This window comes from Schistocerca piceifrons, chromosome 4 (genome assembly GCF_021461385.2).
Source record: "Schistocerca piceifrons isolate TAMUIC-IGC-003096 chromosome 4, iqSchPice1.1, whole genome shotgun sequence".
Classification (NCBI taxonomy): domain Eukaryota; kingdom Metazoa; phylum Arthropoda; class Insecta; order Orthoptera; family Acrididae; genus Schistocerca; species Schistocerca piceifrons.
This window is the reverse complement of record NC_060141.1, coordinates 304336106-304354933: the sequence shown is the minus strand read 5'-3', so window position 1 is coordinate 304354933 and position 18828 is coordinate 304336106. Positions and strand designations below refer to the sequence as shown.

The window sequence follows — 18828 nt, the reverse complement described above, 5'->3', positions numbered from 1 at the left end:
ACTTCAGTCTAGTGACTGATTTTAGAACCACGTAAAGGAATGCAAACGAGAGGCCGCCGTAAGCGGTTTCCTATACGTTTTATGCGGTTTCTATTGTTAGGTATGAGGTTGTGTCGTGTGCAGCATTTGTAAATATTTAGAGTTCTACATATTTAAATGCTGTATAGCACATTAAACCTATTTGGAATGTATTGGAATGTATTGTTAATTCTTCCTACACAGTATTTAATAGCAAGTAAAATTCTACATACTTTAAAACTATTTATATAACGTATGGACGCATACCAACACTTTGTAGATAGTGCACCATCTTGTACTTCGAAACAGGAGGAGGTCTTTTAGCATGGAACATGTTATTTTAGCAAATGAACAGGATTTCGTTAATGTCTTAAAAATTTTGTCTGCGTTGAAAACGGAAGGTACTGTTGGTTTCCAATAGCTTCAGTTTCAAAATGTATTTAACTAAACTTCAGTTGCTGATTACTGATCCGTAGCAGAGAATAATGTAACGGACAGGCGATGAAATAAAGTACTGAAAAAATTTTCTCCTGTGCAAAGCTTTTAAATTTCAAAAAAATATTTGTTCCTCGGTACATGAACATGTACCTTGGAACGAGTTTTCACATTTAAAGAAACCTTAATTTTCCAGAGCAATTTTTTTAATTTTAGATAAAGAGTGCAGCGCATAAAAATTGTATGTAATAATTTAAACTTGGAATAAAAAATGTATTAAACTCGTTTTACAGAGCTTGCTACAGTCGAAGGTCTGAAAAATGTTCCATGTTGCAAAATTATACTTTACTATATACAGGGTACTTAATATTAGCCTGTTACTGCAATCTGTATAGACAGTCCAGATTGGAATTCCCTCTGCCACACTGCCTGCCACCCGAGGCATCTACCCCAAAATTTAGATATTTCCCAGAAATAGAGTCAAGTAGTCCCAACCCAACGAATGCATTCAGGAGGTTTCCCTCGGTCATCAGGCGATACCGGAAACAGATATCTCCTCCCAAAGGAAGCCAACTGGGATTCTCTCTCTTTCCCACTCTTCTTGGGATATTGCACTCAAAACCACAATACTTTATCTTATTTTTGTTAGCTCCACGTTGGTGATAATTTATATAGTGAACTTTTTCCCCCTTTGTTGCAAAGATGTTTTAGATGATGGACTTCATAAAGCACATCCTGCGAAGTTAGTTATATGTTAGAGTGTTTATTATGTTATCTATTAGTATTTATTATGTTATTATGTTATCCATTAGTTGCCATTAATTTTATTTATTAAATTTGATCAAAACATTTAAGTGGACCATTTGGAATAAATTTGATAACTAATGTGGTACGACAGCTGATCATATATAACAAATATACGTATATTAAAATAGCTTTTATTTTGACAAAATTTATCTTTTTTGGTCCATTGTTAAATTAATGACAGCTGCCTTTTACAAAGATGCTAGCTTACTGTGAAATCTTTGAACCTAAACAACGAAAACGATTTCAACACATATAAGATTGTTGATACAACAGTGATATGTTCATTATAATCGCACTTTCCTGGATTTCAGATATCAATTTGAGACCAACAGACCATCAAGGTGAGCCAGGAATATAATATACGGATGTAGGACCCCACTTTCCTCCATCCACACTCTAGTGCATTTTCATGAATTATCTTGGACCACTGGGTCGTTTGGGATCACTGTAGAATACGATACAACTGAAGTACACTTGAAAATATTGCTGCAGTGCAACTGAAGTGGTTCTTTAGCTTGGTCATTTAAGAGTCTAATTTATCTACCACATACACAGTCGTCTCATGTATGCACTGTGAAACCACTCGTGGTTTAGTAACTAGCAGCCTACCATCTGGTAAGCAAATGTAGCAAAGCACCCAAGTAACAGTAGACGCAATGAATGTATAACTCAGCGTTGTAAAATTATTTATCACGCTGCGAACTGACTGCCTGTACAAATAAGTGTACCGTTTAGATAAAAAAGTGAAAAAAATATATAGTCACTCCACGTACTGAGTCCAGCTCTTAATGCTGAAGGAAACTCTTAATGCTGAAGGAATCAGGCAACTTCCGAAGCGATCAACACGGAAACGCTTCAGCCATAAATACTAAGAATGCTGAAAGAACTCTGTTCCGAATTCAGATGTGCTCTATAAATTTTTAATATCCTGATAATTATTTTAACATTAAATAATTCACATCAGTCACTAAAACAGAGTAAAAGGAGCAATGCTGCTTAGAACAATTAATCTTATCATGTGAGCTAAGCAGTAAATAAAACCATACTACAACAAAATGAGCCATTCACTTCGTCGTACCCGGTATGTACCAGCCAAATCATTACGGATTACCGTCAGATACAATTAATTACAGATATTTCAATAAGACTTTTTATCGCAATAGACTTACTTTGAATGGGTGTTTAACGAGACACAACAGTACAATGAGATAGTTCTGAGCACAAAAATGTTTGGGTAAAACGTAAATAATAGGAAACAGATATGGTAAGTCCGTGCATCCAACAATAGTGGTTATAGGACAGTTAAAATTAAGCACTGAAAATTATTATGGTGGAGTAATAGTTATCACTGAAGTTCTCTTGCATTACAGAGTTAACCACCTCTTTTATTCACCTTCTATCAGTTCCGGTATTACGAGTTTGACAAATTGATCAATCTCATTAACACTTATTTCAAGGTCAAAAGAATGTTGTCAAACATCAGACGTCAGCACTACTTTCGTTTCGAGATTTTCACATGCTAACGATGGTATCTTGAATTATTGAACATTTTATGGCTATAGGATCAATTGAAGCAGAAATCCCACTACCTTTTATTCCTTCTCTTGATTGTATTGCTTATTTTCCTGAATGTAATCATAATTCTCGGTACTGGCAGCCCAAATCCATGAATAACTCTCACATATCTTCCTTTATTTCGCACTGCACTTTCTTTATCTTCGAGCGTTTGCGCCTGTTTTGTTGTTCAGTTTCCAGAAGTTTGAGCGTAATTTATTGGTCGTTTCGCGGACGTTTGCGTCTGATTCACTGTTAAGTTATTCCAAATGCTGAAGAATTAGATAATTACTACCAACGTTGTAACCTCCCCACAAAAATTTTAATGATAATATTTTAAATGCTAATGGACAATGTGCTAAGTGTAAGCTCCCCAGAGAAATTTAAAAGAAAAAGGACAATATTTAATAGAAATGGGAGCCAAGCGAAACCTCCCTAGCAATTAAATTTAATGACAATAAAAATGAGAATCGCAATCTGACTCAAAGTATAAGCTGTCACGAAAATAATGAAAAACAATTCAATGCTAATGAAACTTCAGTGACAATGAAAATTCAATTAAACCGAAATATCGGTCTTTGGCCCTGTGCAAAGAATCATAATTAATTTCTTACCCCATTGAAACTGCATGTCAAATTTCTGCTCTTATTGTTGGACACGGCTTGGAGGAAATACATTGCAAATAATATTTTTTTTTTAAATTTAACTGAAACTTTTCTTTAAGGAAAATGGAAGGAAATCGTTGGTTCAATTAAATGGTTCCTTTGTAAAAAAAATTGCTTTGAAATCAAAATTATTATTGGGGCGATTATTGCACAAATTAGTTACAATTAATTTACATTATTAGGTAAGGGCATTGCTGATTCATTACCTTGTGTGAAAAATAATATACCTCGTCCTGAATCTTGACCAGAATGCCATGTCGACGCCTGCCGACTCCTCACACACAACTGCACTCGACTGCTACTACCGACATACTGCACTGCTCACAGACTGCCCACTGACAGACTGCTCGCAACTGTACTGCACGACTACTGACAGTACTGCTCGCAACACTCGCGCGGTCAAGCGCAGACTAACCACGATAAATGGCTCTCTGGTCAGAGACTCTGCAATGCCTCGCCATCGCCGCCACACAACATACGTGTTTCATCGTTTACAACATCATAATACTCTTTGCACTCAGCACAATAGAATTTGAATCTACAGCCTCCATAGCAGCTCAATCGGAGTTACATACTGTAGATTCTTGGTTATTATCGTCATTTCAGTATTAGGTTACTGTTAAAAGATACGTGCGCCATTTTTATGCGGTTATTTCACTCACGAAAATGCACGTAATCGCAGAAATATTAAAACAATTTTTAGTTAATGCAATCAAAGCCCACAGTTCGTAATTTTTCAGTCTGTCCAGCGTTGTGACATATAACATTGTGAATGTTGCTTAAAATTTTAATTCACGGTTACCGAGTCTTCCTGTCAGCCATTGGACCACGTCCTCAAAGATTTATTACATAATCCTCGCCTTTAGACCAAAGTCCCCATATGTAACACTGTGACGCTGATAGTAACGACAGTGCTGCATTCCTCCTTTACACATTCGATTCTTAAGACGGACACTCAGATACATTTCTTTATAGGGTCTTATGAAAGGAACTACAAAGGATTTGAATTGATAAAAATTATTACGGATCACAAAACGTATTATTTCTAATTCGATCTGTTCCTTCTTCAAATGCTAGTTTAAATTGCTCTTTGATGTAGAAAAACTCGTATTCCACAATACGCAACAATCTCATTTATACTGAAATTTCTAACATAATGAAAACGAGGCGCGAATAATTAGACTGAACTTATTCTCGAAATGGATGTGATGTTATCCGGATTGTATCGAAGTATACATGGTGCCATTCAACTGGGCCGGCTCCAATATTACATCCAGAGCGCCCGCGACACAAGAGAAACAATTTACACAATTTTGTCAGCTGTCGAAAGCTTAAGCCGCTGAAAAAGGTGGCTCAACCAAAAATAATCTAATAAAATTTAAAAAAAATATAGTAAATTCCCCCAAGTGTGAGGCTTTAGGATCCTCACAACATGCTCATTTTCCTGGTACAGGCATGATTCGGTCAGGCAGATTTATTTTCGGTAGAATTACAAAGTGTCTTCCAGCATAGCACCTCAGGGACGTTCGGCCATCGTAAACACTCCAGACCGACACTTTCACGCCTGGCGGACTATTCTGTGCGCTGGTTTTAACACTTGACTATTCATCCGAATTTTCGGTAAAGAACTCCGACCAAAGACCCTATTAACATCTTTGCATTCTTACATGTAACCAATGTCTGTTTCACATTATACCACAGTTGCCTCTCGCTTAAATACTTTTCTCGCTCACAACCTTTATACAACAAATATTCATTAGAACATTTAAAGCATGTGTAATCAAATTAAGCACTTTGTTACGTTCACCAATAGATGGCCAACTGTAACGTACATCAGCATTAAAAATGTGAACAACCTGTAGCATGGATCTAGCATGTAATGCTTGGAAAATCGGATGAAGTATTGATAATGTCGTGTGGTTTGTCGTTTCAGTAGATGAATGACATCGTATTTCAGTTGGAAGCATTATAGATCATTAACCATAATTCTAAACAGAACACCGTGTATCCCCAAAGGTATCAAATTATTCTAACCTTATAATGGAAGCAACTATACAATTTATTGAGTTCCTAGGTAACCCATTTATTTATCACAGCTAGTAAACGAGACTCTGCAACTGCCGCTGCTATCTTCGTAATTCCCCCTAGTTTGATCATGGCAATTAGAATCTTTCCTCTCAAAGAAATTGCTTTTCAACTGCGAATATTCGATTGAAAAGCGAGAAGGAAGTTTACTTTGATACATTGTCTAAGATCCGCTACATACTTCGATTTATACGCTTACGAGCTATTAGTGTAGCATCAGAAGCGTGAAAATCTGCCGGCCGCGGTGGCCACGCGATTCTAGGCGCTTCAGTCCGGAACCGCGCGACCGCTACGGTAGCAGGTTCGAATCCTGCCTCGGGCATGGACGTGTGTGATGTCCTTAGGTTAGTTAGGTTTAAGTAGTTCTAAGTTCTAGGGGACTGATGACCTCAGATGTTAAGTCCCATAGTGCTCAGAACCATATGAGCCATTTTTGAGTGAAATTCTGCTTCCACAAGTAACTGTCCTTTCCATCGTTAAGTATGAAATTCTCTCTGCCGATTTCTTTGTAGTGACAGACGGTGTTATCCCGAGCAACAGTAGTGTTACCGCTGGACACTGTCTGAGAAAAATCTCCGAGTCTGGTTCAGAGCATGTTCTGTCCAGAAGGTAACGACGAGTGTTTCAGACTTTTCTATTCTTCCTCTCTTTACGTTAGCGTATCTGAGAGCGTGCCTAATTAAATCCAGGAAACCCCGTCCTCTTCTTTGTGCTTCCTAAACAGCGAAACTTGCTTTTGTCTGTACAAGCTGATATGTTATGAAAATCGCTTGTATCTGCGTCCTGTCGTGTTAAGTAGGGTATGCGAGGTAGAAAGTGCAGGACGAATGCTCAATAGCCTCCCAGTCTTCAGAAATTTGTGGTTCTTCCATTAGACTGACTTGTTAGCGATAGTTTCTCATACAAAAATTTCGCTTTGTTGTCGTGGGAAAGTCACAAAGCCGTTGGCTCGAGCTCGTTATAGTTTATCAGTGAACCGGCTCTGGCTGAGCGAATGCTTAAGCAATACTGATAAGCCTGAAGCACTGGATGTACTACGAAAGCGAAGTGTAGGTTAGTTGTGCAGTGTTCGTTATTGCAGATGGAGTTCATTCGCTGTGTGCAACAGAAAGACATCACATTCTGAAAAGGTAGGAAAACAGTCCGCATAAGTCACACAGATTATCTCATTCTTCGAGTGACTGCGTGTCCGTTTATGCATAAATCAAATCTCAGAAAGTTTCTCACCGATAAACTGTGGCTTCAAGCGAGTTTCGGCTTAAGCATTATGAAATAAATTAAGTTATTGTCACGCATCTCTAAGCTTAATGTACTGTGGGACAATCTGTTTGCTCTGATATATGTCAAGTAGTCAATATAGCTTATAGGAAAACTGAAACAGCTCCTTCGAAGTTGAAGAAGCTTCCGCAGGTATCTGCATGGAGAACTAAGGACGACGTTACTAGGTCATATACTTAGATGTACTGATGGACATAATCAATCGTGAACTATTATAAAATTCATTTCAACGGAAAACGTTTGTTTTAAGCTTTGAGCTAATTAGATTTTTTTTTTTCAAATGAAAAGGTAGATCCTGTTCTATTCTTCATCTTAGAGTCAATTATTTTTGAGGCCTGTGAATTTAAAATAATTGAAACCCAGTGCGTGTGTTTTCGTCTATTGAAACGAAGAGTTTCTTTATTTATATCTTTGCCACGCAGAGTATGATTTTGTTTACATAGTACTGCCGAAATTGTCTACAAAAACTGTAAGAGGCAGTAAGCAGTCCGCAAAAATTCCGTTTGGGGCTGCAAGAGCCATAATTTTGCTACATAAGCAAACATGGTGGCGTAATGACAAATATTTACTGTGTTCTGGTATTGAACCGACGATTATTTCAGCAATAAATTTGTTAAAAATCAGAAATTCCTCAGTACAGACTCCACAAATAAAATTATTTACACCACGATAAAATCTTGATACAAGATTTAAATTCCAGTTATGTCCAACGTCCCTGGAAGGCAATGCATGTATCTAGCTGCTAGCACAGTCGCTTCCAAGAGGTGAGTGTGAGAGAGAGAGACAGTGACCCAATGACAGAAGATTTGTATAGGACGAAGTAATGAACTATTTTATAGTGCAATAAAGAACGCTTGGTGATGAACCTGATCCAACTTTCTTATAGTGAAACAGATGTTGTTTCGTGAGTTAATGACTGCAAGTGCAGACCACGACTCGCTTTTCTCCCGAACAGCTCATAATAAGCGATCGAAATGGTTAAGAGTAAAGTATGCTTACTAACCGTGACAATGATGAAATCTTTAAATTGATGTTGTAGCACGCAAAAAATTAAAACCGAAGCAGGCGAGTACCACCGAATGAGTGTCAAAATTTCATGCAATCACTTCTCACTTCGCCCACACAGTTTCATTGTGCATTTTTTTCGACACATTCGCCTCTTCTTAAAAATAAAACATTAAGCTTCTTTTATAACTGAATGAAATTAGAAAAATTTTCCAATGTCTGCCGCATCATCTCGAGGAGTACCTTGAATCACTTAGAGGAAACAATTGAAAAACCACTTTGCACACGTTATCGTTGCCAACAAGCAAATCTGTTATCTTCAGTTAATTCCGTTAATTAACATTTCTTTCGGAAACTAAACAATATGAGTTACAACTATCACATGAACTTACGTTAACGGACTCAAAAGCTTATAATGTGATTGTGGCTGGTAGTCTGTAACCGTTAAGTACTTCCGCGTATTGTGCGTCAAGTAGTGCCACGTAGAACAGGTGAAACGTATGATTAATACTTTTGTTGTACACCACAGGCACAATATCCGAAAGTTGCAACTACGTACATGAAATTTCTCTGTGGAACTTCCTCATCGTGCTCGAATGACATTGGAGTTGCTCCTGGAAGTTGAGTTCAAAATCACTGGACGTGTTGCACGATTCAAAATCACTGGACGTGTTGCATGACTTAACAGTCCATCTCAAAGAGTCTAGTACTTCTGCTGAAGATGTTCTCCATAGCTGCGAAAGGAAGTTATAAAAAATGGCTCTGAGCACTATGGGACTTAACATCTGCGGTCATCAGTCCCCTAGAACTTAGAACTACTTAAACCTAACTAACCTAAGGACATCACACACATCCATGCCCGAGGCAGGATTGGAACCTGCGACCCTAGAGGTCGCGCGGTTCCAGACTGAAGCGCCTAGAACCGCGCGGCCACCCCGGAAGGCGGGAAGTTATAGGGTTGGAGTGTAGTAGACTTATAACATGTCGAAGCATTTTGAGTTATAAAACTGTCCGTGTACTTACATTTTCATTATGTTATATTTGTGGTGACAGCAGTTAATTCGAGAGAAACATGGCTCAAGTAGAAAGTGCGTATAGTATGTTACACCTACATCTACATCCGTATTCCGAAAACCACACACAAGTGAGTGACAGTGGTAACGTCCCATTGCACCGTTTCATTCGTGTATGGAGCGCAGGAAGAATGTTTTGTTAGTTTTTATTTTAGACATCTAGTTCCATAGGACCAAATTAAGGAGGATATCTCCAAGTTCATGAAATTACAACACAAAATTAATAACAGATAAAATAAGATGTTTATGAACCCATAAAAGGACAAGTCATAAGTTCATGTAAACGCTATCAACAATATAACATGTAACTTAATTTTTCAATGTATTCCTTGACAGAATAGAAGGAGTGACCCGTGAGAAAACTCTTCAGTTTCGATGTGAAAGCGTGTGGCTTGCTACTAACATTTTTGAATTCTTGTGGTAGCTTATTGAAAATGGATGCAGCAGTAAACTCCAAACCTTTCTGCACAAGAGTCAAGGAAGTGCGATACAAACGCCTCTGTTCGTGCTGTACTTAACCTAATCTTTTCCTCGCTGTCCCTACGGGAGCGATACGTAGGTGGTTGTCGCATATGCCCAGAGACAACTATTAAAGCCGGTTCTTGAAAGGCTTTCACGGTATAGTTTTCGCGTAGCTTCAAGTGCTCGCCAGTTCAGCTTCTTCAGCCTGTCTGTGACACTCACCCACGGGTCAAACAAACCTGTGACCATTCGTTCTGCCTTTCTTTGTATTCTTTCAATATCCCTTGTTAGTGATATTTGGTACGGGTCCCACACTCTAGAGTAATATTTTAGGATTGGTCACACGAGTGAATTGCAACAATTCTCCTTTGTAGACAGATAGCGTTTCAGTTAACATTTTATCAGTTAACTGAAGTGTGCCACCTGCTTTACATATACTACTGAGCCCATGTGATCGTTCCCTTACATATCCCTATGAAGTGATACACTTGTGCGAGTTGATCAATTCAAACAGTGACTCCTTGATAGTGTGATCATGGGATACCAAGTCTTTTCGTCTTGTGAAGAGCAGAATCTTAAATTTCTGAACATTTAAAGCAAGCTGCCAATATTTGCACGAATTTGAAATCATGTCGAGCTCTGAGTGAATTACTGTGCAGTTTTCTTCCAGACAGCACTCCATCATTCGTGAAATGTCTGAGGTTACTATTAACATACAAGATCATTAATACAGAACATGGACAGCAAGGTTCCAAACACAGTTCCCAAAGGCATACCTGAAGTCCTACATCTGTCGATGACTTTCCACCGAAGATAATATGCTGCGTCATCGCTACCAAATAATCCACAATCTAGTAACAAATTTAGCCTGATTCTTCACGAGATCGTGTTTTGATAATAAGCTTGAATATGGTACTGACTCAAATGCATTTTCGAAAATCGAAAATTAGTGCATCAACCTACCTGCGTCCGTTACTGAGGTCGCAGTTTGCTTTCCGCAACGCTGCGGCGAGGACGTCCTGTTTACGTCCCGTCCGCACGGTCGCGAGTGTCCGTAGTTGTTTACTACTCCGTCGCCGTTAGTTTAGAGTCCATCACTACCGACGTAATATGGCACATTCTTACAGACAAATCACCGTCAAGATCAGTTTTCAACCCGATCGTGCACGGCCGCGAGCTTTTGAAGTGGAACGTTTTCTACGTGACGACGTTAAAATTGATCCGCAGCACATACTTGATATGCCTCTGTTTATCACGAGCAGTGTTGTATACGTCAAGTTAGTAAGTGACGAGGTGTGCAACAGAATCGCACATTCACACATTCGAACGATGTTACATTCATACATTCTGCTGGCCATATTGGGGCAGTCTCTATCGATCACGCGGGGCTTGGCCTCCGTACGATACGAGTCTTCGAACTCCCTTTCAAAGTACCACCGGACGCAATCTCCACGGATTTCCAGCCTTACGGTAGAGTGGTCAGCCACGTGGCCGAAATATGGACCACCTTTACAAAGTACCCGGTTCTTATCGGGGTACAACAGATCAAAATTGAACTGACAAAACATGTACCATGATATCTTGTCACAGGTGGATGTAAGGCGATTATTATGTATGACGAACAGCCACAGCTTGCTCCAGTTGTGGTCAATAAGGACACGTCAAGTCGGATTTTCTCCGACGACGGCTTGCTCAAATCTCGACAGGTGAATCTATGACTGCTACGGTGATGACCTTTCCTCTCAATTATTCCCGGATTGCACGAGTGGCCACCCTTTCCGATGCCACATTCGTCAGATAGCCGGCCCCAATAGCGGGGCCACGATGGATTCTGCAGTACCGGATTCAACCACTACAACGGCGCTCCCTCATGAGGACAATCAAGAAAGCATGGATGACAGGATGGACATTGACCCACGGGTTGTGCAGACAGTGGCTTTTCTTCCAGACACAGGAGCAGCTGAAGATATCCACCCACATTCGGATACTGAAACACACGTCCGTAAATAGCGTTCCCCGTGGAAACACAAGAGTCGGCGGCATGCTCCATCGGACGAGTGCCTGCAGCGAACGTCTGACATGGACAGTGTACAATCCGACGACGAGGCCGCAGTAGCATCCCATCCAACAGATCGCCCTGATGACGCTTCAGTCCCTCAGACCCCACGGAACAGCAGGATGACATGCAGACTACCGCTGCCGACTACCAGTCAGTAGCGCGAAAGGAGTCTGTGCTGAGTGCCGCAGCAGTCACCAACAGTCACCAACAGGCGAAGGTATTTCATGGCCACCGGGGGGACGACGGTGAGGAAAACTCCTTGCCCATCGTGTCGGACGACAGGCGGGGGAATTCACCCTACCAGTGTTGATTCTTTTCCGCCATCAGTGGCCGCGCGGGGTAGCCGTGCGGTCTAAGGCGTCTTGTCACGGTCCGCGTGGCACCTCCCGTCAGGGATTCGAGTCCACCCTCGGGCATGTGTGTGTGTGTGTGTGCTGTCCTTAGCGTAAGTTAGTTTATTTTAGATTAAGTAGCACATAAACCTAGGGACCGATGACCTCAGCAGTTTGGCCCCATAGTCCTTACCACAAATTTCCAATGTACCATCAGTGACAGCGATGAGACACCTGACGTCGCGTGCACACAGCCCTTACAAGGCTGTTGATGACCAACAATGGTGCTATGGATAGACCTCAAACGTATCGTGTGGCTACTATAAACATCAACACTATACGGATGCAGCATGTCATTCTCAATGGAGAATAGTCTTCCGAAGTGAGAGTGATTTCAGGTGTGCCGCAGGGGAGTGTCATAGGGCCGTTGCTATTCACAATATACACAAATGACCTTGTGGATGACATCGGAAGTTCACTGAGGCTTTTTGCAGATGATGCTGTGGAGTATCGAGAGTTTGTAACAATGGAAATTGTACTGAAATACAGGAGGATCTGCAGCGAATTGACGCATGGTGCATGGAATGGCAATTGAATCTCAATGTAGACAAGTGTAATGTGCTGCGAATACATAGAAATATAGATGCTTAATCATTTAGCTACAAATAGCAGGTCAGCAACTGGAAGCAGTTAATTACATAAAATATCTGGGAGTACGCATTAGGAGTGATTTAAAATGGAATGATCATATAAAGTTGATCGTCGGTAAAGCAGATGCCAGACTGAGATTCATTGGAAGAATCCTAAGGAAATGCAATCCGAAAACAAAGGAAGTCGGTTAAATACTTTTGTTCGCCCACTGCCTGAATACTGCTCAGCAGTGTGGGATCCGTACCAAATAGGGTTGATAGAAGAGATAGAGAAGATCCAACGGAGAGCAGCGCGCTTCGTTACAGGATCATTTAGTAATCGCGAAAGCGTTACGGAGATGAAAGATAAACTCCAGTGGTAGACTCTGCAGGAGAGACGCTCAGTAGCTCGGTACGGGCTTTTGTTAAAGTTTCGAGAACATACCTTCACCGAAGAGTCAAGCAGGATATTGCTCCCTCCTACGTATATCTCGCGAAGAGACCATGAGGATAAAATCAGAGAGATTAGAGCCCACACGGAAGCATAGTGTCAATACTTCTTTCCACGAACAATACGAGACTGGAATAGAAGGGAGAACCGTTAGAGGTACTCAGGGTACCCTCCGCCACACACCGTCAGGTGGCTTCCGGAGTATGGATGTAGATGTAGATGAGTAGATGTAGCTTTGCTTCAGGATATGCTGAATTCTGCTTCCATCGATATAGCCCTTCTCCAAGAGGTGTACGTCGACGATTTCCCAGGCATGTACGGTTATGACGCATGCGTTTCTCCAACTTCCCTCGCAGGCACCAGCGTCGCAGTACTTCTTCGGGAAGGGATAGTGGCGGACGATATCCTGTTTCTGCCTATGGCAAGAGGAGTGGCATTCACAGTACTGGGTGTCCCCTTTATCAATATCTACGCACCTTCCGGGACGGACAAACGTCGCGAACGTTCACGATTCTTTGCGGAACACGACGCCGCGCTCTTCCAAGGCCGCCGCGACCATCTGGTGTTTGGGGGTGACTACAATCGCATACTGGCATCCAGATACCAACTCTCACGACATAATCCGTGCCCGGAACTCGAGACGGTAATCCGAGACCTGCAGATGGTGGACACTTGGAAACATCTTCACGGCCACCGACCGGGATTCATACACTCCACGAGTCAATCTTCAAGTCGCAACGACCTAATTTATGTCTCCGCTCTCTTGCCACTGGGACACAGAATAGGAACTGTTCCCTGGAACATCCTCGGACCACTCAGCTTACATCTGTGCCATCGCCCTACGGCAACAACAAGTGTGGAGAAACCGCAACACATGGAAATTAAACGTCGCTCACCTGTCGTACCCGGACTGCTGCCAAGCCATTGAGCATACTTGGCATTCGTGTGAACATCGCCATCGTGCGGTATCTAACAACGATCCGCTGGTGGTTGGACTGTGCCAACCCGGCACTGAGGCGAACGTTGATAACGCACGGTCGCGACCACGCTGCTTGCCGTAGACATGCACGTGATTTTTACTTCAGGGTACTGCGAGACTGCGATGCTATGGCACCGTCCCCGGAACGACAAAAAATGGCCGTCCACCGCTCTAAGGCTCAGACCGTCGCTCATATGCGACGCCACATAGAGGGGGTGGTCATCCGCTCGAGGACGCAGGATAGGATAGCGAGTGAACGCCCGTCTATGTTCCACGGACTTGTGAACGTAAACGATGCCAATGAGCGCTGGTACGCTTCATCGGTACGGAGAACGGTTGTCGCCTCACAACGCAACAAGACATAACCACAGCGTTCTACGATCATTATTCCCAGTTCTGTTCAGTTCAGACCCCTGATCCAACAGCACTGGAGGACGTCTCTCAGACGATTTACGGCACCGTCACCCCGGCAATGGAAACGGCCTTGAAGGAAGAAATTACGGAAGGAGAAGTGATCGACGCCATTAGAAAAGGAGCTGTAAACAAGTTTCCGGGTCTTGATGGCCTTCCCTTGGAATTTTAAGGATTTTTCAATATTTATTGGCCACGCGATTGATAGACGTCTGTCGCGAAGTACTACCCCCAGACGTGCCACTCTCTGCGCCCCTTGTAGAAGGGATGATTATTCCTATTCACAAACCGTCCGGTGGCTCAAGGATGCAGGAATACCGCCCAGTGAATTGAATTGTGTCTTTAAGATTTATCGACTGTTGGCGGCGCGGATACCCCAGATCTTGCAACACGTCATCTCACCCGATCAAATGTCATTAGGAGGTGACAATAACATTCAAACAGCAGTCAGTGAATATTGTGACTTGATCTCACTGGCGAGGGCATGTCGTCTTTAGGGTGCCCGGGCGGCAATCGATTGCGTGGAGCACGACTATTTGGAAGCGGTCCTGCAACTTACGCGATACCTACAGCCATTTGTCACTGTCGTCAAGCGATTACTCCGTGGCGCGACATCCAAGGTGATTGTCAACGGCCGATCTACGCAGCCCCTTACCATTTCTCGACCGATACGCCAAGGCTGCCCGCTGTCCACTTCACTTTATGCAGTGGGCATGCAACCACTCCTATGCGGCCTGCGCCGACGACTCACGGGTATGACGTTACGAGGCCACCCTTTCCGATGTAAAGCGTACGTTGACGAAACGGTGATTGTGATCTGCAACGGCGATGACACCACCAGCGCACTTAATTGGATAGCTACATACAGCATGGCCACTGGTAGTCGTACCAACGTCGCAAAATCAGTGGCGATGAACATCGGGGTCGGAATGCCTGAGGACAGTGTCACCCCCTTACAACTCAGAGATACTTTGAAATGCCTCAGCATTGATTTCACAGACGATATACGACGAACCGCTGCTCACAACTTTAGATGACATTTACGAAATGTTCGGACTGGGACAGCCAGTATCCGCCAAAGAGCACTGGACATCGTCCAACGGACGATTCCGCACACAGTCACGAATTCTGCACATCACCCAGATATTACCTATATCGGTGATGTTAGCTCGCCGTATACTATCTGCTTTTGGGTTCTCCGTGAGTTCAGGAACGCTTTTCAAGATCAAATATGAGACTCTGACCCCCGGATCGTGGAGGGCTTGGCCTTTATCACGTTCATGACAAAGCGGTCGCCCTATTTGTGAGCACGTTAATCAGACTATGGCACCGACAGTCTGACGAGTTTGTCATTAGAAGGACTAGCGCCGCCCTCCATCTCACCATCTGTGCCAATACATTACGTCCCCTCGTCACTCTTCTTCATCGGTGTCTTTTGGTTGGTTGGTTGGTTTGGGGAAGGAGACCAGACAGCGTGGTCATCGGTCTCATCGGATTAGGGAAGGATTGGGAAGGAAGTCGGCCGTGCCCTTTCAGAGGAACCATCCCGGCATTTGCCTGGAGTGATTTAGGGAAATCACGGAAAACCTAAATCAGGATGGCCGGACGCGGGATTGAACCGTCGTCCTCCCGAATGCGAGTCCAGTGTCTAACCACTGCGCCACCCCGCTCGGTGGTGTCTTTTACCTCGACCTCAGTTACGTTCTACTTCCCATACCAGCGACTCGACTGGTGACGGCATGGACGGTTTATAGTGTCCTGCAGTGTGAACGACTCGATAATATCGTGGAGATGCAACACCCAAACGTTAACTGGCGAGTGGTGTAGAGGACGATTTACCACGTAACATTGGACACTGCCGTCACGGTGATGTGGTATATCATTGTAGACGATAAGCAGGTGGCCAGATCAAGGCTACATGCGATCCGTATGGTGGACTCACCCATGTGCACAAGCTATGGCGTCAAGACAACGATGAACACCGTCTTAGCTGAGGCGAGTCTATGGCAATGTGGCACTTCGTGGAGCAAATGTCAGCGTACTTCCTTCGAGTTACACTGAATCATATCGAACCGGAAACTATATTATTACCAGATGAGACGTATTACCCACGTATGTAAACTAATGCCTTGACGTGGCTTCGTGGACACACATCACGTTATTTGTTTCAAGACGGTACTAAGGGCACTTTGGACTTTCGGAACTATTTGCAAGAACGACACTGTAACCCAAAGTATCGACAATATTTTTTCCAGCTATTTGTAGAGTGCGTTCCACGACCCTCCACGCAGCTGGATCATGACGGGTAAGAGAAGCTAAAATTACAAGACGATGATAGAACACTACACGGTACAACGTGGATCTACCTTAGCCATTGCGGGAAGGCCGCGTGGAATTAGTCGAGCGGTCTAGGGCGCTACAGTCATGGACTGTGCGGCTGGCCCCTGTGGAGTTTCAAGTCCTCCCTTGGGCATGGGTGTGTGTGTTTGTCCTTAGGATAATTTAGGTTAAGTTATGTGTAAGCTTAGGGACTGATGACCTTAGCAGTTAAGTCCCATAAGATGTCACACACATTTGAACATTTTGATTGCGGGAAGTCGTACCTGGATGATAAAGCAGATGGCGAGTTTCGTCGTGACCCATCGCACTGTGTAGCAGCCTTTGGCCCCTTTTCTTTTTTTGTACTCAGTGTGAAAGATTCTTCTCAGTTTTTTTGTTTCCCATTCGGTGCAAGATGTAGTACCAATTGATGGTGGTACGGATTCCACCCTTACGTTCTATTTAAGCGCTTCCTTAGCCTCACACTTTGATCTCTTTCCTTTTGCCCTTTGCTGCACCTATCAGTACGTTTTCAGTTATGTGCATTCCCAATTCGACGCATCGAGTCTCCTTATTAGTTTCAGATACTTATTGCTTAAAAAAGTAATTCAATAAATAAAATAACAGGTTGTGTAAAAAGTCAATTCTGCAGCATTTGAAGATAGCTTATCCCAGTCACTGTGTTCTCCTCAAAAAAGGGGGGAGCGTACCTTTTTTCGCTAGAAATGGCACAAAAAAATTCTCTCTCTCTCTCTCTCTCTCTCTCTCTCTCTCTACAAGTCGTCGTCTAACGCTGAGCAGGGTGATTCAGAGAAACAGGAAATTTTAAAATTTGTGTTGGTAGCACCGTGTGAACGATTGGAATAACAGAATTATTGAAAAGGTGGTTCGATGAACCCTCTGCCAGGCACTTAAGTGTGATTTGTTGAGTATCCATGTAGATGTAGCTGTAGCTGTAGCTGTAGATTCATTCTCCACAACAGGAAATGCTTCCACATCACGCACCGTATCTGTAAATAAGTAAATTAAGAAATCTGTAGAAAAAGACCTACTTCGAAAATGACAATAGATCTTCGGTTACTGATCCAAAATTTAAGTTCAGAATTAATATTGTTGGACCCTATCAATACCTTTTTTATATTTTGTGAAAAAAACAGCCAAATAAAAATAAATGGAAATAAACATTCAGAACAATAAAACCTTTGCATCCCTTGTACCACATCCCCAGGAATGGGAGGGAGGAGATATTGAGCCCAGACCTCGGGTTGCAACTCCTGCCCACTTTGCCATGAAAAAATATCAGTGATACGGATAAGTGGCAACAAATTTTTCACAGTGTACCTACCAACTCATTACAGGTTAAAGTCCATAGGAACATGGTGTTTCATTTTCGCTCTGGGAACGTCTTCTATCGTAGATGATCTGAGACTGATTCCAAATTTCGAGGAACGTCGAGAGCGGCATTTCACGAAGTTGTTATGCTTATTTGTGCCGAAGTAGGACTCGTAATTGTAGTGGAAGACTGACATTTGCTGCTCTGCCACAGTGCTTCGATGAAATTTTGTGACTAATACTCCATGACATTAAATGGTTTCCTTCATCCTCGTAACACACTGCCACTTTATTCAGGAAGATACATATCATCCACTGGGCACCACTATTGACCACAGATTCTACCAGCTACTGACTGAATGTTCATACCCAAGCGAAGTCACAAACAGTGAATTTGCCCTACCTATTGCAGCTAGCTCAGAAATGGTTATGATTTTTTCATGATACTCATTCTGCAATTTACATATTACATAAATATTCAACAATAAATGAATATGTATAACTGAAATTTTTGTGCAGCCAATATAAAAACGGGTTGTTACTTATATAATACAATGACCTATATAATGAGATGTTCAAAGGAAATTGCATAATATATTGAGAAAGAAGAGAGCAAAATGAGTTGTGTGTCAATGCTTCGAATTGATTGCGTCGTTATAAGTGCAGTTCGAAGAATCTCTTCGAAGGAACACCATTTACGTCAGAACAGCATGGAAAGAAATAAAGTCAGATAGGATTCTCGAACGAGCTATGCACCGCTGAACATCAACGTTCTAAACAAGTGTACTGGCCGTGTAACTCGTGTTTAGTTGAGAACGTAATTGTTTTCTAAAGGGAGCCGAGAATACAAGGTTTCTCGTGGTGCACCATTAGTCATTTGCTCACTAACATTAGTCAGCTGTCAGCTCATGTCTGCTATCTGATTCCCCCTGTT

The 18828-nt window shown here is 42.5% G+C and overlaps 1 protein-coding gene across 1 annotated transcript in view; it reads left to right on the top strand.

The window, feature by feature from the left end:
• The first annotated feature begins 6631 nt into the window (after window positions 1–6631).
• LOC124795392 (UDP-glucosyltransferase 2-like) overlaps window positions 6632–18828 on the top strand; it is a 716702-nt gene continuing 704505 nt past the window's right edge. The window contains exon 1 of the mRNA XM_047259404.1: window positions 6632–6694. The gene's annotated coding sequence lies outside the window, so the exon portion shown is untranslated. The remainder of the gene's footprint in view (window positions 6695–18828) is intronic.